This window comes from Ornithorhynchus anatinus, chromosome 10 (genome assembly GCF_004115215.2).
Source record: "Ornithorhynchus anatinus isolate Pmale09 chromosome 10, mOrnAna1.pri.v4, whole genome shotgun sequence".
NCBI classification, from domain to species: Eukaryota; Metazoa; Chordata; class Mammalia; order Monotremata; family Ornithorhynchidae; genus Ornithorhynchus; species Ornithorhynchus anatinus.
This window is the reverse complement of record NC_041737.1, coordinates 56863993-56871098: the sequence shown is the minus strand read 5'-3', so window position 1 is coordinate 56871098 and position 7106 is coordinate 56863993.

The following is a 7106-nucleotide window of genomic DNA, read 5'->3' as shown; positions in this document are numbered from 1 at the left end:
TCCTTCCTTCCTTCCCTCCTTCCCTCCCTTCCTTCCATCGTATTTATTAATCATAATAATAATGTTGGTATTTGTTAAGCGCTTACTATGTGCAGAGCACTTTTCTAAGCGCTGGGGTAGACACAGGGGAATCAGGTTCTCAGAGGTCATGAGTTTGAATCCCGGCTCTGCCATTTGTCAGCTGTGTGACTTTGGGCAAGTCACTTAACTTTTCTGTGCCTCAGTGACCTCATCTGTAAAATGGGGATTAACTGTGAGCCTCACGTGGGACAACCTGATTACTCTATATCTCCCCCAGCGCTTAGAACAGTGCTCTGCACATAATAAGCGCTTAACAAATACTAAAATACTAACATCCCCATTTGCAGATGAGGTAACTGAGGCCCAGTGAAGTGACTTGCCCACAGTCACCCAGCTGACAAGTGGCAGAGCCGGGAGTCGAACCCATGACCTCTGACTCCCAAGCCCGGGCTCTTTCCACTGAGCCCCCTGCTTCTGTATAAATAGCCACAGATTGATCGGATGGAGCCCCGAGAAGTTAACAGGGCATCAGGATCTCGTCCGGACTCATTCAATTCATTTCCACCTTGTTTATTGAGCGCTTACTGTGTGCAGAGCACTGTGCTAAGCGCTCAGCAACTCCTTTAACTCGATCGAACTTTTCACGCGTCGTTCCGTCCTGGAGGCCCGCCCTCCCCGATTTCCACCACCTCCTCTTCCTCCTCCCTACAACTCTCCCGTCCTGAGCAGGGAGACAGAGACGGGAAGGCAGAAAGAGACAGAGAGACAGTGAGGCAGAGGGGAGAGATCCAGAGACCCGGGTTACTACTGCCCTTCTTCCCCAAAGGGGCGCTCTCCCTCTTTCTCTGGATTCGAGGAGGCGGGGTGGGGGTGGGGAGAATAATAATAATAATGATGATGATGATGGCATTTGGTAAGAGCTTACTATGTGCCAAGCATTTTCATTCATTCATTCATTCAATAGTATTTATTGAGCGCTTACTATGTGCAGAGCACTGTACTAAGCGCTTGGGATGAACAAGTCGGCAACAGATAGAGACAGTCCCTGCCGTTGGACGGGCTTACAGTCTAATTGACTAATCGAGCTAATTTTCTAAGCTCTGGGGGAGATACAAGGTTATCAGGTGGTCCCAGGTGGGGCTCACAGTCTTAATCCCATTTTACAGGGAACTGAGGCACAGAGAAGTGAAGTGACTGGCCCAAAGTCACACAACTGATAAGTGGGGGAACCAGGATTAGAACCCATGACCTCTGACTCCCAAGTCCGTGCTCAGAAGGACTGTGAGATTCAGACTCACATTTTGGTGCATAAATCCCTGATCCCCACTTCTGCCCCCTCCCCCTGGGTCTACCTGGGCCCTGTCCCCCCTTCCCATCCAGCTCCCTTGCCCCCAACCAGCTTTTCCCTTGTGAGGATTTTTTTTTAATTGGTATCTAAGTGCTTACTATATTTCCAGCACCATAATAGTGCTGGGGAAGATAAAAGATAATCAAGTTGGACCCAGTCCCTGTCCCACATGGGGCTCACAGTCTTCATCCCCATTTAACAGATGAGGGAGCTGAGGCACAGAGAAGTGAAGTGACTCACCCATGGTCACACAGGAGACAGGGGCGGAGCTGGAATTAGAACCCAGGACCTTTTAACTCCCAGGCCCGGGCTCTATCCACAGGACCATGCTGCACTGGCCCAGCCAAATGGGTGGGTAGTGGGAGGCAAGGCCAGTTTCTGGGAGGGTGGAGAGAGGGGGTTCCCCCATAGCCTTCTGCCCCCCACTTCTTCAGAACTTGTCCCGGGTCCCTTCCAGCCCCCTGGAGCCCCTCCAGGCCCTGAGCTCTGAGAGCTCCAGAATCTGCTGCCATCTCCACCTGTCAGTTGATTGTATTTATTGAGCACTTACTGTGTGCAGAGTACTGTACTGAGCGCTCGGGAGAGTACCATACAGGAATATAACAGACACATTTCCTGCCCACAATAAGTTTATGGTCTACAGCTCACCTTGCCAGCTGGGCATCGTCTGGGGCAGTGCATCTCCTGCCTGTCTCTATGTCCAGGGGGTGGTATGGGGACAGGGTAAAGGGGGTGGCCCTTCTTTTCCTCTCCCAAGAGGGTTAGCGATGAAGGCTGGGCTGCCCACGGCCCGGACAGTGCCTGCCTCGTGTCCGAGTTCCCGTGGGCAAGCTGGGCACTGGGTCAGTTCACCCAGACGTTAACCAGACCTTGGCCTGGGATAATAATATTGATAATAATTATGGTATTTGTTAAGCACTTACTATGTGCCCAGCACTGTTCTAAGTACCAGAAAGGTAACCAGGTTGTCCCACGTGGGGCTCAGTCTTAATCCCCATTTTACAGATGAGGTAATTGAGGCACAGAGAAGTTAAGGGATCTGATGGACTTGGACGGCAGAGGCTCCTAGAAGTATCCGGGTTTCAGAGACCCGCACTGAGACCTGGACTGTGGAGAGTCTCTGCAGAGATACCTGGGCTGCAAGACTCCCTACAGAGACACCTGACCTGCAGAGACCCCAGAGGGACCTGCTGAGATTCTCAGAGGACCCAGTTAATAATAATAATAATAATAATAATAATAATGATGTGTAGTATTTGTTAAGCACTTACTATGTGCCAGGCACTGTACGCCGGGGTGGATACAAGCAAATTGGATTGGGCGTAGTCCCTGTCCCACATGGGGCTCACAGTCGCAATCCCCAATTTACAGATGAGGTAACTGAGACACAGAGAAGTTAAATGACTTGCCCAAGGTCACACAGCAGACACGTGGCGGAGTCGGGATTAGAACTCATGACTTTCTGACTTCCAGGCCTGTGCTCTAGTTTCAGAGATCTCCCCGAGAGACTGGGGCTGCAGATACTTCCTGCAGAGACACTAGAGCTGCAGGGATCCCAGAGACAGTCGGGTTGCAGAGCCTTCCTTTCATTCATTTATTCATTCAATCACTTATTGAGCGCTTACTATGTGCAGAGCACTATACTAAGCACTTGGAAAGTACAGTTCAGCAATAGCGAGGGACAATCCCTGCCCACAAGGGGCTCACAGTCTAGAAGGGAGGAGAAAGACATCAAAATAAGTAAACAGGCATCAATACCATCAATAGAAATAAATAGAATTAGATATATATACACATCAAAGCAAGTAAACAGACACGAAAAGCATCGATAGAAATAAATAGAATTATAGATATATACATATCAAAGCAAGTAAACAGGCATTAATATAAATTAATAGAATTATAGATAGGTGCACAAGTATACACAAGTGCTGTGGGGCAGGGATGGGGTAGAGCAAAGGGAGCGAATGGGGGTGTTGGGGAGGGGAGGGGGAGCTGAGGAAAAGGGGGGATTAATCTGGGAAGGCCTCTTGGAGGAGGTAAGCCTTCAAGTAGGGATTTGAAGGGGGGAAGAGTTCTAGTTTGGCAGATGTGAGCGGGGAGGACTTTCCAGGCCAGAGGCAGGACGTGGGCCGGGGTCGACGGCGGGACGGGCGATAACGAGGCCCAGTGCAGAGATCCCAGAGACACCCGGGCTGCAGAGACTCTCTGTAGAGACCTGGGCTCCAAAGACTCCTCCAGAGAGGGAGATGGGGTGGGTGCTGGAGCCCCAGTCTCCCCACACCTCTGACTGGAAGACCCCAAAACCTGTGAGAAGGGGGGACGGGCCCAGTGAAGTCGGGACCCTCCGCAGGGTGGCTTGTGGGGGCTGGCCGCTGCCCATCCCTGCCCGTTGCCAGTCAAGGAAGCCGAGCAGGAGGCGGGCAGTGAGTAGCCGCACCCAAACAGGCCCGGGCAAGCAGTGCCTCAGAGCCTCCGGCGAGGAAGGCGGGGGGCCGGCGGGCAGGGGGAGCCCAGGGGGGTGGGGGAGCCACTGTGGGGCCGGGGGCTCGGGATGGTCAGGGCTGGGGGGCTCGGACCGGGGGCGGAGGGTGGGCACAGCCGGGCGGGGAGAGAAGGAGAAGGACGGGGCTCTCTGTGTGCGCTTTGTGTGTGTCTGCGAGCTTCCGCGTGGATCTGCATGTGGCCCTTTGGTTGTGCAACCAAACGCGACCCTGAGTGCATTGGCAAGTGACTCTGTGTGCTTGTCTGCAAGGTGTGACCCTCAGTTTGTGGGCCCACGTACACTGGTTTGCTTCTGGGCAAACACTGGGCAAGTCACTTAACTTCTCTGTGCCTCAGTTCCCTCATCTGTAAAATGGGGATTAAGACTGTGAGCCCCACGTGGGACAACCTGATTCCCCTATGTCTACCCCAGCGCTTAGAACAGTGCTCGGCACATAGTAAGCGCTTAACAAATACCAACATTATTATTATTATTATTATTCTGCTTGTGACAATTTACCCTGTCAGCTCGTTACAGGCATGGAATGTGTCTGCTAATTCTGTTGTACTGGACTTTCCCGAGCGCTTAGTAGGGTGCTCTGCACACAGTAAGTGCTCAATAAATACCACTGATTGGTTGAATATGCACAGCTTGGAGTGTGACTCTGTGGAGCAGGGTGGCACTGTGAAACGGTGACAGTGCGGTACAATCATTTGTGCTGCTGTGTGTGCACCCGTGTGTATATATGACAGTGTGGGAGTGTGTGACAATTTGTGGTTGGGGGAGTGTGTGACTCTATGTGACTGTGAATGACACCGTTGGGCTGTGTGGACTGCTCATAGACACTACGTGTGAATGTGAGTGTGGACTGGGTGACTCTGAGAGGGACATTGTGTGGGAAATTGAATGTGTATGACTGGTGTGACACTGTGGGATAGTAATGAGGTGAGTTTTATTGGGTATGTGTCAGTGTATGAGTGAGATGGGGTAGAAATGGGAGTGAAAATGTGTGACTTTGTTTGGATGTGGCATATATGTCTGACAGTGACACTGTGGTGTGTGGCAGACAGAGTGGGACGGTTTGTGTGATGTCAGAATGTGTTTATGGGACTATGTCTGTTTCACTGGTGAGTGTGAAGAGATGCAGAGATCTATGGCTGTGGGTCTGTGTGTGTGTGTATGTGAGTGTGACCCGGGGTGTTTGAGGGAGAGTGTGTGTGTGTGTGTGTGTCTTTCCCCGAGTGTGTTTGCAAAAGTGTTTTTGAGAGTGTGGGAGCCTGGGCACTTGGGAGTGTGTGTGCACATTGAGTGTGTTTGTGTTTATGTCTGAATGCCTAGGGTGTGTGAGTATGTGTGTGTGTGTGTGTCTTTCCCTGAGTGTGTTGGCAAATGCGTTTGAGAGAGCGTGGGAGCATGGGAACTCCGGAGTGTGTGTACACATTGAGTGTGTTTGTGTTTATGTCTGAATGCCTAGGGTGGGTGAGCGGGTGAGTTTGAAAATGTGTGAAGGCATTTGTGTGGAAGTGTGTGTTTGTGGGTGTGTATGTGAGTCCACAGGAAATGTGTGCAAGGCACGACTCGGTGTGTATCTCTCTGCGTGTATGTGTATGTCCTTGTGAAGGATCTGCATTGTATGTGTCTGTATGTGTGGAGTCTGTGGGACTCTGTGTGCAGAATCTAAGGGAGTGTGTGTGTGAGTGTGTGAGAGTGTGTGTGTCAATCCCTGCCCTGGGGCAGGGCAGGGTGGGAGGGAGGAGGTGTGTGGGGTGCGGCCAAGCCGGTCTGGTTGACACAATTTGGTTGCTCTGGCAACGTCACAAACACCACCCCCCCTTTCCCCCTTTGGCTCAGGTCCCCAGAACCCACAGGGCCCAAGGTGCAAATCCCCCAACCCACCTCCCCCACTCCAACCCAGGCCACCGCTGCTCCACCAGTGGCAGAGCTGGGGGAGAAGGGGCTGGGAATCGGGACCCCCGGGGACCCACACCTTACCGGCTCCCCACCAACTCACCTGCCTGGGCTTTAAAGTGTGCTCTGAGATCCTCAGAGAGATCGGGAGGGGTGTGGTGGTGGTGGGTGGGGGGAAATCCCAGGGCTACCGCAGGGGCTGGGGCGTCTGAGGGGGGATGGGGGGCAGGGGGTTGGGGTGAGGGGAGTGAAGCTGAGATGGAAACTGGTGCCAAGGACTGTCGGTCCCCCTGCTGCCCGCTCCGGACCCGCTCCAGTGCCCGGCCCCCGACTCTGCTCCGGTCGGGCTCCAGCCCCTCTGACTTGGCCCCCCAGGTCCCATCTGGCTCCAGCTCCTCTGACCGCCCCCATATCCCACCCCACCCCCTCTCCGACCCGGCTCCAGCTCCCGGACCAGAGGGGAGACCGGACCAGAACGCCCACCCCCACCCCCTGACACCCTCGCGGTCTCCCTCAAGGCCCCCCCCCCCCCAAATCATTCACTGGCTACAATATGGGGGGAGCCAGGCTGCGGGGATTCAGAAGGTTTCAGAACTGCAGAGACCCCAGGGGTTTCAGGCTGCAGAGACCCCTGGGGGGATTCAATCTGGAGAGACCCCAGAGGGGCCTGGACCACAGAATCCTTCTGAGGGGCCTGGACTACAGAATCCTTCTGAAAGGCTCAGACTGCAGTGACCCCAGAGGGGCCAAGCCTGCAGAGATCCTCCCCAGGAGGGCCTGGGCTGTAGAGACCCCAGAAAGTTTTGGCTGCAGAGACCCGCTCCCTTATAGAAGCCCCCCTGCCCGCTCCGCCTGTCCCTCAGAAGGCCCGGGAGGACCCAATGTTCCCAGCTGGAAGAACCCCCCTCCCACCCCCCTGGCTGGCCGGGGCAGGCCCCGGCTCTCCCCGACTGAGTCAGCAGATCCCAGCGGGGCCCGGGCGGGAGGGGGCGAGGGGGTGGGTGAGGCGGGGCCACCGGGGCCCCCCCGGGCCCCGGGCCCAGGGCCAGCGCCAGGCCGGGCCTGGTGACTCAGCCGGAGCCGCCCTGACCCTCCTCCCTCCCCCGGGGAGAGCCTCTGCCTAGCCAATCAGTGGGTGCCAGCTTGCTCTCCGGCCCCATGGGCACTCGTGGGCACGGCTGGGGGCCGGGCCCCACACGGGTCCCCCTGCCCGAGCCCCTCTGTCCCTGGCTCCGAGGTGGGGAACCTGTTTTGTTCCCACCGTTGCACCAATTCCTCAACCCGAAGAGCCCAGATTTCAGCACCCAGTTTAGGGCCTGCCTCCTGCCCCCTTCCCTCTGTCCC